This window comes from Ixodes scapularis, unplaced genomic scaffold, assembly GCF_016920785.2.
Source record: "Ixodes scapularis isolate PalLabHiFi unplaced genomic scaffold, ASM1692078v2 PGA_scaffold8__174_contigs__length_109621045, whole genome shotgun sequence".
Classification (NCBI taxonomy): domain Eukaryota; kingdom Metazoa; phylum Arthropoda; class Arachnida; order Ixodida; family Ixodidae; genus Ixodes; species Ixodes scapularis.
This window is the reverse complement of record NW_024609883.1, coordinates 71039439-71055369: the sequence shown is the minus strand read 5'-3', so window position 1 is coordinate 71055369 and position 15931 is coordinate 71039439. Positions and strand designations below refer to the sequence as shown.

Genomic DNA, 15931 nt, shown 5'->3' with positions numbered 1-15931 from the left:
AACGTGCATCATGCTGTAGTGACACACGACCTCACGCCGGTACGATGCTCATCTAGATCGAAACGGGCAGGGTTGGGGATCGAGTCCAAGATCCCTGGGTTCTGCAGCGCGAGCTTTCGTTTCACGTGCTTCGAGCTGGTGTGCGGCAGCCCACTGGGCCACCGATCCTCCCCCCGAGAAATACCCTAGGCTGGCCAAGAATTGTATTCCATACTAACGACTCTTGTTCATGGATAAACTTCGAATGAAGAGAGTGACTCTCATAAACTTACTACTAGTCTCCATAATTAGTTAAACTTACACCAATAAAGGAACAGGACGTCTGTGAAAAAATATAATGTTGAGTGTTTAATTCAGCGAGTACAAGTAGGCCTTCGGATGTGGCCGATACTATACATCGTTTCGCAGAGTGTAATCGGGACGCTCGGTTTACTCATGAATATATGTCATAACTCTTTTGGACACATTTGTCCTATCGTTAAGTTAGCTAGAGTGAGTAAGCCTAGCCTGCCTTGACGTCATTCTCAGTGGGATGCCTCTCCTTGAAGTACATTTTTCTGGCAAGACTTGATTACATCCAAAAGATTAACACGTGGTTTGCGTAAAAATGGCATCGACGCACCCGTAAAAGGCAACACCTCAACCCAGATGGCGCTGTTTCTCGTGTGAAGAGCTTTAGGGCTGCGCATTGTTCAAATGCGGTTACGCATGCGTATATTTCGAACGCTGTCCTGTGACTAAAACTGAATGAAAGTTCTACGTTGCCTGAAACGGGTCTTCGGCTGGGGTGTTTAGCGTATACCCGGCCCATGTACTTAAAGCGGTCCAGAAGTGTCACCAAATGACGTCACGGAAGCTGGCTTGCTTTGCTGTCAGATATTGTGATCCTGGTGGTTGGTCCTAGGACTGCTAGAGAGGGGTCGATCTCGTCACAGCGTCCCATCTCATGTCTGCTTTGGTATGCATCGAGTCTAGATGCAGATCGACCTGCGCAGGACAGGCGTCTGTTACATCCGCCTTTGCTGCTGTGCCACAGCCCGGATCGCGGCAGGCAGTAGCATGGCACTTTTATGACGTCCTCAGGCGGAAATCTAGGGACCAGTTTTGAGGATGCGCTAAACACACCAGCAGGAGGCGGGCTACAGGCATCATACCACCACAAAGTGATCATCATTTAAATGCACACGATATGAAGTCGAAAGAAAATGACGGCTTACTCACTCTCTCCGCGCTGGAAGATACACCGGAAGTTGTTGTTGGCGTTAGTTCCGTCGCGGAAGACGATCACCGCATTGTTGTACGTCAACTCCAAGGTTCTTGTTCCAGGCTGATTTGCGTTACAGAAACTGGAGGAGCGAACGCACATTTGGCATGTTCGATTTGGCAAGTTATTCTCGCTAGTGGTTAAGATCCAGCACTCGAAGCATAAAGACATACAATATTTTCTGAAATAATACACTTGCGAGCTGCGTACCACACCCCGGAAAATGAAACAAGGCATAGAACAAATAAAAAAGCTATTATATTCTGACATAAAGTCCTATACCACCAGCTAGTATTGCCACGTAAGTTTGCCCTCGAGAACGGTAAGCTCTGCGTCGAGGCAAAAACCTCTCCTTCTTTTCTTTTCTTTCTGTTTTAGGAAAGCGAGTGCGCATTTGTTTTTCGCATGAAGTTTCACCTAAGGTCCCTAAATAAGAATGCTGTGACATATTTCTTCTCTTTCAGAGTGCCCACTTTATTTATTTTAGAGCGCAGCTCTTAGGGGCCCGTTCCCGGCTTGAGCGGCGTCGGCGTCGCCGTCGCCGTCGGCGTAACCAAGGTCATCCCAAGGTCACTTGACCCCCAAGGTCATCCCAAGGTCACGTGACCCCAAGGTCACGTGACACCCAGTCACGTGGCTCCCCAAGTCACGTGAGCCCCGGGGTCACGTGACCCCCGATGACGTCATCAGTGACGTCACTGATGACGTCACCGGCATCCGCATCGTCAGCGTCATCATCACTGATGACGTCATCAGTGACGTCACTGATGACGTCACCGGCATCCGCATCGTCATCGTCATCATCACTGATGACGTCACCGGCATCCGCATCGTCATTGTCATCATCACTGATGACGTCATCAGTGACGTCATTGATGACGTCACCGGCATCCGTATCGTCATCGTCATCATCGCTGATGACGTCATCAGTGACGTCACTGATGACGTCACCGGCATCCGCATCGTCATCGTCATCATCACTGATGACGTCACCGGCATCGTCATTGTCATCATCACTGATGACGTCATCAGTGACGTCACTGATGACGTCATCGGTATCCGCATCGTCATCGCTACTGATGACGTCATCGGCATCGTCATCGTCACGTGACCCCCTAGGTCACGTGACCTCCACCCAAGGTCACTTGACCCCCCCCCGTACCCTTCCCTCCTCCTCCTCAAGAGCTGCGCTCTAATTCGGCGTTACAGGGAGTTGTAAACGGCTTTCACTTTTTTTTTTTCTTCCTTGCAGTTATTGTTGTTGCGATCGTCCCAGCATAGCAGGGAGCAGATCTAAATTTGGTTAAGTATAAAGTAAGAGTGAAGTCAAAGGCGCATGCAAACGGCATACACTCAGGCTAAAAGCGCATTGTCACGGGGCACTTTTTGGATCTTATTGTGTTAGCTGTCAAGAACACATCCAAAGGAAGACAGTGAGTGCCGTGACGTTTAGCTTGTTGCGTTTCCCGATTGGGGCCATCAGCTCGTAGCCTCCACTGCTCTCTAAAGACGTAGGTATTCCTCCTCCCTCCTTCTCTTCATTCTCCTCTACCACGCACACTGTTTTATTTATATTTTTGCTCTCCCTGACGGCCCTGACTCGCCCGCCATCATGATAGCCCCATAATAGCAAGAGGCGCTCTTCAGAGAGTTTCTTTTTTTTTTTTTTTTTTTTTTCATTTTTCCGTATGGGCTTCTAGCACTGAACTCTAAAAGTTCGAGCTGCGTCACGTTGCGACAATTTAGAAATCAGCTTAGTGATGCGAACAAATGCCGAGATATGGCCCTAGCTTCAGATCAACGAGCCGTGAGGTGCTGGGTTAGTTACCGCCCCCAAAACGAAAAAAAATGTGCGGAAGGTGGGTGTTAAGGAAGAGATCCCGGGCACTTCCGTTTCGATGGTGTCGGTTTATCGTTCTCCCTCGTGCCGTTCATAATCTCGTGGTTCTGCACTCCTCTACCTGCTTTTCCTCTCGTTACCTGCTACCAGATGGCATAATCTACAACAACTTCCCGCGCCGGCCTGGAGATGAGACCATGCATTCCCATACCGCGAGATGAGGAAGTTTAAGACAGTACAGAGCAGCGCAGTAAACACAAACCCATGAAAGGTCAATGGGGATACAAAAATACACAAAAGTTGAATCAACACTCCGCCGAATCCCCACACAGTTTGAGTGAAGTCATGGTAACGCAATGCTTGTAGCAAACAAGGGGTGTCCATCGTTTTGTGCCAATTCTTAATTTGATAAGTTTCCTTCAAGAAGGAGAAGGCCTTGCATAGGGCGCCGAATTTCTTGTCCGCTCGCAAGGCGAACCGCGCAGACTCTTCGTATGCCGTCTTTTCCAAAAAATGTCGGTGTTATTCTTCCAAATTTCCATAGAAGCGGTGGCGTGTCGTCCTTTATGATAACAATGTCTTTCGGTTACGTCCGGCGGACGCCCTCAAAGCCGACGCCGACCTCGACCGAGGTCTCGGCTTTCGCCACGAACCCGGCGCGTTCCTGGGCTCCTGCTCGAAGTCAAACTCCTCTGGATCACTCCTAGACCTTCCGCGACGCCAGCGGTAGTACCTCGCGTAGAAGCGCCGATGTGGCTTCCGCTGGACTCGGGTGTACCTGTATTCGTCCTCCTCTCCAAACTGGAAGTGGGGTTTTATGTCTTCCGCGGGTAGTGAGCTCCTGGTCATACTTCTGTAACGGCGGTAGTAGCGGCGTAAACAGGGTCTCCCAGGCTGCAGCCATCGCTGTGGTGGCGGTTGTGGCCGCGGCAAGTCCGGCACGAGCACAACGTCATGGAAGTCGTCCGAGTCCTGCTCACCATGGCGCGGTTGGGCGTCGGTCGGCGTTGACTCCGTCTAGGAAACCAGCGACCTCTGAAGCGTCTTCCGTCCATGGTATAAGGGAGGAACTGCACGGGCTCGCCTTCGGGACCTGTCACATTGGCGGCCTCGTGTCCCTTCTCGCCTACGACGACGTCAAACTCGACGGTTTCGCCCCCGTAAACCGTGCGCGTGAGCTTCTGCGGACGGTTCCGCATGATGGCGGTCTGGTGGACGAAGATGTCTTCCCGCGTGTCGTTGCGCTTGATGAAGCCGTAGCCATCCTTTACGTTGAACTGCTGGACGGTGCCCAGCACCCGCTCGGCGAGCACGGGTTTCTTCGTGGTCATTTGCATGGCGCCAATGTCGACGGTGTGCGCTTTTCGGCGTTGCCCAGTAATACTTGCTGAAGGGTGAAAGATGGCTCGAGAGTACGTTCCTTGGACCATCCACCCAAATATCGTTTCTACGGCGGTGAGGTCGTCTGTCATGCGCTGAATCCGTCCCGTGACGACTTGCCAGTAAAAGTCTGAGCCTATAAGAACGCCGACGTCGTTGTCCACTCTGCCTTGAGCTCCAGCAGGGATGATATCTGCGGCTTGAAGTCCGCTGGAATGAAGTTGCCTCAGTAGATTGTCATCTAGCTGCTGGTGTGATACTGTGCACAGGTCAGGGACTTCCAGTGCTTCAAGTGATGTCTTCTGGTTGTTTTGATGGCTATGGAGGGTCACACCCACTCGTCGACAGGACCGTTTGGTGGCTGTGTTTTCAAATGTGTATATAGTAAGCTCCTCCTGGCCAACGACTTCACAGCCCAGTTTTTCAGAAATGACTTGCCGGATAAACGTGCGCTGACTCCCACTGTCCAGTAACAGCCTCAGTAAGAGGTGTTTCGGTGTCCCTAGGGCCCACGTTCTAGCAGTTTGCAGCAAGACAGCAGAAGAGCGGAAACTGGTGGTTGGGGCACTCACGACTGCTGCGGTACCTTCACGAAGTCCTCCTGGGTCTGGGTTGTCGGATGCGGCTGATGTTGGACGTGAAAGATCGCAGAGTGTAGTCACATGGTGACCTCCACAAGTGGCACATGTCAAGTTACTGAACGAACGGCAAACACGCGCAATGTGATTTCGCTTGCCGCATTTGAAGCAGCAGCGTGCTCGCGCAAGCTTCGTTCGTTTTTCTTGTGTTGAAAGTCTAGCCTGGCAGTTGTGCAACGCGTGCTGGGTGGTATCACACAAAGGGCAGGTGGCCGCTCCGTAGCCAATAGCCTCAGTCGAGAGCGCGAGTGCGGAAGGGCGGCTGGCCTGTACGGATTCTTGACGTGGTATCGGTATGACCCATACCGGGGAGAGTGACTTGGGGTTCCATTTGGACATCTTCTCGAATCTCCACTTGAGTCTGTAGAAATAACATGATGACGCGGACCTGCTCTTCCGGGCGCATGTCAGGTGTGTCGGCTGATTGTGTCAGTGCTGCTTCCCTTAGCTTCTGTCGGTATACTATAGCCAGGTCAGCAGGAAGGCACCGCATGAGAACACGATGTAGGACGACAGCGTAGTCGCTAGGCGGGACATCCAGCCCTTGAAGAGATGTTTTTCGGAAGCGTATCGCATCGTAGAGTTTACGAAGCTGTACTGCGTTTGTTGAACTGTTGACCGCAGGCAAGCTCAGAAGCCGATCAATGTGATCATCAATTAGAATGTCCCGTCGTCCAAATCGATCTTGTAGCGTCTGTACCGCGAGGTCATAATTTTGTTCTGAGAGTCGGATTCCTTCCACGGCTCGCTTCGCGTCATCTGTGAGATACGTGAGAAGGTATTTAAACTTCTCGATTGGCGGGAGTTCGGAATTGGTGTGTATCGTACAATTGAAATGATCCCAGAACCCCTGCCAGTCGCGACGGCTCCCGGCAAAAGTCGGTACCTGCAGTTTCGGTAGGGCGACCCTCCTGTGGCTCCTTAACGTCAGAGTTGGAGGAAGACCGCCGGACTGGGTTCTGTCGAGAGGGACGTTGGGCGTGACATTCGTGGGTTGTAGCACAGAGACTTGAGAGTCGAGGGCGTGTCGGACGCGCGTGAGGTTATGACTGATACGAAGACGGTACTGCTCCGCTCCCTCAAGCTCGCCCTCAAGATCGTCATCTGAGGTGGACGTCTGGATGTCACGGTCAAGGCGGATTAGGTCGCTTTCTTTCTGAAGCAGGTAGTCCAGTTATAGTCGGAGGTCTAGCTCTGTCGTGTTCTCGTCTTGCAGAGGATTGTCTATTTGGGTTAGTGTTCGGCTAACGGCTGAGCGGACGATGCCGCGGGTTCTTCGGCTGCGGTCCATCTCGTTTCCCGGGTTTCGGCACCAGTGTTAAGGAAGAGATCCCGGGCACGTCCGTTTCGATGGTGTCGGTTTATCGTTCTCCCTCGTGCCGTTCATAATCTCGTGGTTCTGCGCTCCTCTACCTCCCTTTCCTCTCGTTACCTGCTACCAGATGGCATAATCTACAACAGTGGGGTTGCCATGCTAAGAGGTCGATCATTACTAAGTTTTAGCGTACGTCCGAGCGCAGCGGATGCTACGAGCCATCGGAGAAAATCCAAGGCCTTGTGAGTGTCATGTGACCTTAGAGAGGGGGCACAACGACGCGCGGAAAGCGTATCACTGGCCGCGTCCTCAGAACGAGATTGGCTAGGATAGCTCGTAACGTCCTGTGCGTCCGGACGTAAAATGAAAGGAGTATAGTACTCCGACATAGGAGCTTTAGTTACACCGGCCTTGTGTGATGTCAGAGGCATGAGTTGCGTGACGTAAGGAGACATTGTCAGCATTCGTGCGAAGGCTACCCATCAGCTTGCCTAATAAAGCGACAAACTCGCGCCACCTGGTATGCGAAGATTACACGCTGGGCTACGAATTAGCAAACATTGGGCAGGTGTAAACAGACTCACACTACGTCGTTGATCTTGAGGTAGCTGTCGCTGCAGTGTTCGTCAGATTGCATGTTGAACACTGGACAAGTTACGGTGACCACCGAATCCGGTGGAGCCTGAAAGGTGCGCAAAATGAAAAATGAAGCTTCTGCTAATTTGCTTTCATATTTCAATATTGAGTGCGCGCTCGCAAAAAAAAAGAAAAAATGTTTTGCAGCTGCCCTATTTTACAGATAAGAACATTAGTTTCCATTTCTGAAATCGCAAGGTTAATCGTGGAATGTGGCAGTAATGGAGACTTCAGTTTTGTGCCATAAATGTATAAAATGTTTCACAAAATAATTTGTGCGTCGAACGTATTTATCATAACCGTTTTGACAAAGGTTTGCGTGTCCTGCCGAGTTTTACCCTGTTATTTAAACGTGCTACCCTATTACGCCAGACGCCTGTTTTAAGTGACCTCATGCTGACAGAACAAACAGAAAACAGTCCTAATAAATTTTCTGGTAAGTGGCAGTCGTAATAATTGTAATACGAATCCGCAATAAGGCCCTGTTTGTAGCGCTTAGGGATTAGGTTAGTCGATTATTCACGCTTTGTTAAACTGCTCTGCGAGGGATTACAAAGACGACACTGAGATGAGAAAAACGACGAACGCCTCTTTCTGCACGTCGCGTCGTTTTTCTCATCTCAGTGTCGATACTTGTAATCTACTAGAGCGCAGTTTAATCAAACATTGCTTATAAACCGTGTAAGAAAAAAATATTTTGAGCGAAACGCACTCAGCTCTAGTCACCGACAAGAAAAGAGGCGTTAAGTGTTTCGTTCGAATGCTCGGCCTCCAGAACACGCTCGTGGCCTCCCGTCATGCTTTGGTTGCGTGTGCACGCTCGAAGCCCACGAGACGCTTAACTGTTATCGAGGGTACAAAGCTCGCGTTGGAGATGGGACAACCAAACAAACGGCGAGGCAAATTATTGTCATGACGTCACGAACGAAAACCAGAAGAGGGCACCACCGAAACATCTCGGCGCTAAGAGTCGCGGACAAATTAAGAAACGCAGGTCGTGACTAATCTTGTGCGTTTTATGATCACTCAGCGGCTAATGAGATTATGTCATGAGCAGTTAAGTACGCCTAAGAACAAATTAAGAAGTAAAAAGTGTTTCTTAACGGTTTTTACGTGTCCAAGTTTTGCTTAAGCTACCACCCCCCGCAGTTACTCTCCTGGGTACTTTGGTTAGAACTCAGACAATATACGGAACGACAGCCCCCTCAAGTATACCTACTCTGAAGTTACACACGTCTCAGAGCCATAAAGAAGATTAACACTGTATTCCTGAGAACAATTTCAAAATGCTTGCAGAGTTGGAACAATACGAAAGCCGTTGTAAACTGAGAAAGTGAACATTTGCTCACCACAACGTTGTAGGTGATTGTCTGCGATCGGTGAAGAAACATTCTCTTCAAGGCGTCCTTCTCAATTGTGGCCGATTGACTGGAGAACAAGTCCAAAGTGTATGTACCTGAAACCTATTCGAAATTTAGGGCACCACCAAAACACAGCGTTCAGCGTCTCGGTCCCAAAAAGCCTACTGCGAATTTTAGAACGTCGGAAGTAAGAAAATAGAACTGGTGAGCCTTTCTTGATGCATATATTAACTCCATTTAACTCCCTTACAGCAAGTGTCGATAGCTCACGCAAGTATGAAAACAGAATTGTTTTTTTTGCTTTTTTATTCATTAATACTGTACACCTTAGTGGGTGCATTACAGGAGTGAAACATTCAAAACAGGATACATAACACACATATGTCACTTCAAAGCACAGCCTCACTGTTTCACATCATGCCACACACGAAGTGCGACAAATTGCATATTTAAGTAATTGCCACCTTAGACTTAACAAGACGCAGACATTTGAGATATTGCATAGGGCGGCGATTCTTAGAGGATTGAAGGTAAAACAAAGTTAGGGCAAATGAATCTAATGTCGAAATTCAAAATCACCTAGCGGCTATCACCGTACCTAATTTGGGCCTAATTTGGTGGTGTATATTACCCCCTTACTTGCTTAGCTATGTTCTAAAATAAGACATATTTCATTCGTTATTTTTATTTTCTGTGTATGTAGTTCTTGGCGTTGACAATGAAGCAACGCATGAACACAGCCCTGAAATTGTTGTTAAAGTGTCACTAAGACTTCAAAACCTTTTCTTTTTAGATGCTGAGACCACGAATTGAACGGCAGCCGCTTTAGGCGGACTCCCAGCTCATTTTATTGGAACTCCGGCAACTCGGCTAAAACGTAGACGCAAGTATGTATTAATGTCTACCGAATGTGCCGCTACATCTCGCAATAAATTGGCTACCACAACCACGCGGTAACAGGTCCAACGTTGTTCCCACCTTTTGGTCTGGGTTCCCGGTAGATGTAGCAGGCAAATGATCCCTGGCTGACGCCGACGCTCTTTCGATAGCGGAGGCTGTACGTCTCGGCGTCCTCTACGGCACCGTACTTATACTCGAATTCCCGGTGCCTTGTTCGACCGCACAACCTGGTTCAGAGTCGGGAACAATCGGTTCTAGTTACTGCCCTTAGAATCAAATCAAGTGCAATGCCCATCTACAAACTTCATTTTACCGAAACTTGACGCTTCAGACCTTTCGAGCAAATCAGAGCGGCGGAGGCGAAGCATGTGAAATTCCTTAACAAAGAAACAGGGCCGAGAGCGATACCCCAGCTTTCAAAATTATGGGGTTGTAGCAGTTAAACGATTTCTCCTATATATAACAACGCCAAACCGCGTTTCGACGTTCATTGCTCTGAGGTCGAACTGAAGATGGCAGTTTTTACGAGCCGATTGATAGCTGCGTAATAGAATCTACTAAATAGCTAATGCACGTACCAAAGCCTACGTGAAAAAACACTAACAACAAAAAAAAACACTGACGTTTTGCAGCAGGGCCAACGAAACTTCGAGTGTTTTACTGTAGTCATTAATGCGCATGTCAGCTATTTTAAAAAGTTATATCAGTCGATTATCAAACTGCTCGTGAAAGTTATTATCGTCGGTTAGACGTCAGCGGACTGAACGTCGAATTGTAGTTTATGGGGTGTTATATATGGGAGAGGTGGTGTAAGTATTACACCCCTATTTCTGAGAGTGCAGGAAGTTAAGGGGAGAAGGGAAGAAGGAACCCCCTTCTGACCTGGACGCTCTTTTCTGTGCCCCAGACGTCGTTTTTGTACCCCCTCGGGGATTAGCCCGTCGTTCGAAATTCGTACAAAAGCGGCTTTCATCTCTCACCCGCCCGTGGCATTGATAGCAGTGCGCGGAACTAGTGAGATAGACTATAGTCACGTACCTTCCTTGGACGCGCTCATTGGTTCATTGGGGCCATAGCATTTGCCGTTTGCCAAGTCAGGGTGAAACAAAGTAGAGTACAGCACTTGTATACACCCACCCCCTAACACTTGTATACACCAACTCTCTGACATCACTCAATTGTGTTAGGGCTGCTGTTAACACCGCTCATGCTCAGAAGCTTTATCTGGAGCGAATCTGGTTTCTGCGCAAACGCACTGCCCCCCCCCCCCCCCCCTTCTCCCCAGGTGTGGACACACGCGGTCTTGTTTGTAAACAGCGTATTGGGAATTATGTTGATGCAATTAATGCAAATGTGCAGCGATCTGGACATGAATGACGATAATAATTCCAGGATAATGGGAACAAGGGGACCAAAGGACAAACGCAAATCTCTAAACACAGCTAGGTGAATGGTGCGCGGGTGATTAAAATCCGCCGGGTCGTAGCGCGCATCAGTTACTTAGCTGTGTTTGGAGATTTGGTGTTTGTCCTTTGCCCCCCTTGTTCCCTTTCTCCAGGGGTAATTATTGTCAACGTGGTGATGCATACGGAAAAGTGACGCGAACTTTCTCTCCACACACCGGTTCCTCCTCCCCAGGGGGGAGAGGGACCCTTCTCCTCCTCTTTCCCCTCCAAAGGTACCTCTATGTTATCTAACGCCCACCAACTAGCCCAAACTACAAGTTCTCTATGTTATCCCCTCCCGGCCAACAGCGCCATCTTTGAGCGTACTCGTGAAACACGTCATATATAACGACGTCGCAATGCCGAATCATCAGCGCCACTTCAAAGGCAAACGCGGGGCACGGATTAGACACGCGTACTGCTTCATCATTCGGTGGAGACTCGTCTCCAATAGGTGACGACCCGAGTACCAGCCGAACGCTGACGCGGCACTCGTCTCTTTTCCCTCCTTCGCGCATACAAATGGCGTTGTCTGCTGAGAGGGGAGAGAGAAATATTTGAGGGTGACGGTGTAGGCATGATGGAAAGCTAATTTCAATGGTTCGCGCTACTTTCGTGGCCATGCGGCATAGGAGGACCCGGCGCCGCAGTGGAGGGACCCGGCGCGTTTCCACTTGTATTCTCTACCGGGGCCTCCTCGCTTCCCCGACGGAGCAGCGCAGATGAATGATTTGACGACCGCGGTGGTCTTGAACCAGGACATCGGCGGAGCCTTCGACAAGGAGAAGCGGGCCGTTGACTTGAGTCGGCGTCGCGCCCTCTAATTCACACCGATGCCTCGACCGACCGCCACATTTGCAGCCAAGGGCCCCGTATGTAACCGCCCCCCCCCCCCCTAACTATTGGAAAACAATGTCAATGATCTCGTAGTATCGGGCGGTCATACGGCGGAGGTGACCACGGACGCGGGCAACGACAGGACTTTTACCCCCTTATAGTTTTACAACTATCTCTACTCCTTCCCCTACCCTGTCCACCTTTTTCCCACTATTCCCCCTTTCCCTATGACAGTGACACGATGCCGCACAGGCGCATAATGACCGACGTTTTCTGCTTTCCTCAACGCCAACATGATCATCAGCATGGAGGAGTTTTAATATCTAGCAGTTTTTTGTTGGCGAAGTCAAGGAAGCACATTGGCCTTCTGGACCCGCCAACCCAAGTGAGTTAAAGCTATCAAGAGTGAACACCTGTGTGTTACTGGGTGTCCGGCAAATACCTTATTTATAACCAGAGTCAGTTTATATATTCAACGCCTGTGCCTCACCTGGTGTTGTAGTCAAACCAATAAAGGCTTTCTTTGGAGCAGTCCGTGTCCAGATCGAAGCTTTGGCACCACAGGAAATGTACCATGTTCGGCACACTCTAGGAAAATAAAGTCGGTGATTGCGTTCTGCACAATCAAGATTCAAATGCAGCAAAAAAAAAAAAAAAAAAACAGGAAACGTACAGGTTTTACTTTCGTGTTTACATGAGCAACATTCTGAGAAATTCCGTTTTCGTTGCCTTGCGAGGTATTGTGATGCCTATGCGTTAATGGATTTACAAATGTTTCATGACATCGATTATAGGACCATTAGCGTTTGTAGAGGTTATTTGGCATCTATGCCCCAAAGTACACGGGGTTGGTGATTTTATATGGGCCTATACTAAATAAAAAAAAAGATCCTTTAATGAGGAATCAGGAGTATTTGGGGAAATATTGAAATATTGATCTGTGAGTCAAAGGCTATTACAATTTTTCTTTTCCTTAATGTGGTCGTCAGATATTTAAGATTTTTCAATATTGTTTGATGTGACTCATTGCAAACAAGTATGCAGGGCTTCAAACAAAGAGTACACATTTGTTTTAGTATTGTTAAGAACTTTTAAGAAAGAGTGCAAGCGTCAAATGTAACGGAATATCGAGGATCCCCCGAAATTAAATTATGGTGAATAAAAATTATTCTACGAGAACAAAAATGTTACATAGAAGACAACAGAAACGAAACAAGCTTCAACATTATAGTGTTGTTGTTCCTTTCTTTAAGAATGCAGCCGCCATATATTTTACGGTATGCAAAAACACGCGGTAGAAGCACCAGTCAGACGCGCGTTCCCGACACCGTGATGACGCGATGATTTTTGAACTCACCATGATACGATAGCGAATATCAATGTCCATAGTATTGCCCATCTCATCCCTCGGAGGCGAAGTAATCTTCACGATTGGGTTGGCCATCATGTTCACACATACTTCAGCTAGAAGAAAAAAAAAAAAAACACAGGAGATCGGGCACTACTTGAAAAACGAGCGGGTGCGTTACGATGAATATTTGCGACCCCGGCAACCTATACAGGTTGCCACTTTTGACAAAACATGGCCGCTGAAAACAGGTCATTCCGAACCATATGCCAGCTCAACGTTCATCGTTTTGGTTTAAGCAGGCAAGCGTTAGTTACAAACTGGTTTGTACCGATATTGTGATCCACTGCGTTCAAAACCTCCGATGTTCTGCTGGCGTAACTGAACTTTCAGAGGCCTAACCTTCTTCGGGAAGCGACGGAAGGACTACCTACTGCCGTTGTACCACTCCGATGAACGCTGGTGAACCCCGATGTCTGGTTCACGCGAGTGCGTGTTGCGTTCAGAGCGACCTATGCAACACAACAGTAACGACGGACTAACCGGAACAACTGTTGGCCCGTCACAGCATGAGAAACAATGCAAGGCACACCTACATTGTTGGGTAAGTATGAGTCACGATACTGTATTCCCCGCGGCACTGTTGCTGCCGTTTTCGTTGCTGTAGACTCAACCAACGCACTTGCTTTCGCTTCTCTTCAGTGGTCATCGCGCCACATGCCGACAACATGAAATCACTGAAGCCTCGGAAGATGAGCAGAAATCGCGAGAAGACTTGTTCCGGCCACCGGCCAGTTCAGTGCTTTTCCGTTAGGTGCCACCCGTTTTGCTGGAGTCGCAAATACCTTTTCTGCGCTAAGCGTACACGGTGGTGGAAGTAACGTGCTCGCCGAACCAACAGGGGCCGTTTCGCTGATTTGCATTTAAACGTCGACGAGAAAACACTAGCCTGCTTAGATTTAAAAGTGCCTGCAAACTGCTCTTTCTGAGTTATGTGGTTTATAAACCGCGTTTAAAATGCCAGCTGGAGGAAGGAGTCAAAAGTACTGATCCTCTGCGAGCGTCTCCCGCCTCCCACCTCACCACCCGTCAACGGAACGCAAGCGCAGTTGCGGCTAATATACGCAGCTAGGAGGCTCCCGCCATTAAGCTGCAAATGCTCTCTTAGGCTTGAGTTGTTCCCTCTCTTTAATTTAGGCTCCCCTAGAGAACACACTGGCACCCTGGCGCAATCTACCGGGTAGTCCTGGAATCGCGCATAACTCGACTGAGGTTAATTGATATTTGCGAGTTCAAATCTACGCATTATTCGAGTGAAAGTGTCGCTCATAACGACGTCGGCATAATTTCGAGCCCGTGGTGTGACTATAATGCGTACACGACCAAAACAAAAAATAATATGATGTGTACGAGATCAAAAATCTTCCAGGGCTTCCTCATAGATGGCGCAAGCGTGCGAGTGTGTTCTCTAGAGTGCCGAGACTGAAGAGAGCGTCCATCTCGAATCATGGGCGAAGCGTTTGCAATTTGATGGCGGACGCCCCCGGCGGAGATTCATCGCAAGTGCGCATGCGCTGCGTTGTCGCGTGGCGAAGAGGAAAGCAGGCGGAAGGGCGGGGACGTTCGCAGACGATCAACGCTTTCGGCACCTCCTCGCAGCTCGTTATTGTAAACGCGGCCCATTGTGCAGCGTCTTACGACGAGCGCGACCTCAGTTACGTGGCGACGCCAAGACGGTCACTTGGGGCGGGTCGGTGATCATCGAACAATGACGTAATGTACAGGCCTTAACTTTTAGGTGATATTGGCTGACCCCGCTCTCTGATAGAGTATAAGCGTAGAGCGCGATCACATGGTACAAAACCGACGGTTGGTGCACGTAGCTTTCTCCGCGCCCTATCGGCTTAGTGATGAATAGAGTATGGAGGAGAGTACTTTGATTTTATTCCCTTGACCAGTTCGTTCCCTCGGTGCTTGTAATCACAGGCGTATAGTTGCGCGATATAATGAGAAAAAAGAAATCGGCTCGCTCAGACATTTTGTCAAATGCAAAGAAGGTTCAATGACTCTTGATACGACTTTTTAAACCAGCAGCACTTGGAAATGCCTCCGAGCCTAGTAGATCACTCTACTAATACGCAGTTCCTACTTAAATGCGCAGCCTCCGGTCCTACGCAGCGCAGAGGGAGAGGGAGAGAACGGAGTGCCAGCGCACCACTCAACCCCCCCCCCCCTCTTTTTTTCTCATTTCGCGTAGCACAACACCACGAAGCCAACAGCTGAGCTTCTTTGCTGACATTCTCTCGCATGGCCTTACTACGGTGAGACTACCACCAACATGAGCGAGAAAGGTCCTTGCAGGGTTTCCGTATGAAGCTATCGATTTGGTACATACACCGATGTCGAGGAAGCAGGGGTGTTAAAGGCTAGTTCACACACTGGGAACTGCTTACGGTCGAAGAGGTTTAAAAATCGCTTTTAAGCCTCTACGGTCCTAAGCAGTCGCAAGTGTGTGCACCAGCCTTAACACGTATAAAGACTCAAGAAATTAAGATAAATTACGTCGCACAAGAAAACACTGTCACCGCTGCTTGTTCGAGCCCAGTTTACAGCACTATAAAGATTAAAGTACAGATCTCGCATGCAATGTAAAATGACACGACACGATCAATAAATGTACCATGTCCACTCTTACTCGGAGACACCTAGCATAGTTGTGTGCGAAGAATGTGTTCGTTCGAGTGCACCATGATAAAGTCACATAACTTAATTCTGGATAGGCGTTCATAATTCGGTACTCGGGGGAGTTGTGGAGTGATATTCTTAAAGGCCCGGTTCAGACACTTGCGTCTTCTTAAGACCGAGTGTCTTGGAACCTCTCAAACTTTATACGACGAGAGGAAACACTGGCGCCATCTATTGGGTAGCAGTGGAAACGTGGCGGTCCCGCATAATTTCTATTTCTCT

The 15931-nt window shown here is 48.9% G+C and overlaps 1 pseudogene; it reads right to left on the bottom strand.

Annotated features, from left to right (window-relative positions):
• Positions 1 to 3668: 3668 nt before the first annotated feature.
• LOC120838589 lies at positions 3669 to 13063 on the bottom strand (annotated as a pseudogene).
• Positions 13064 to 15931: the final 2868 nt, after the last annotated feature.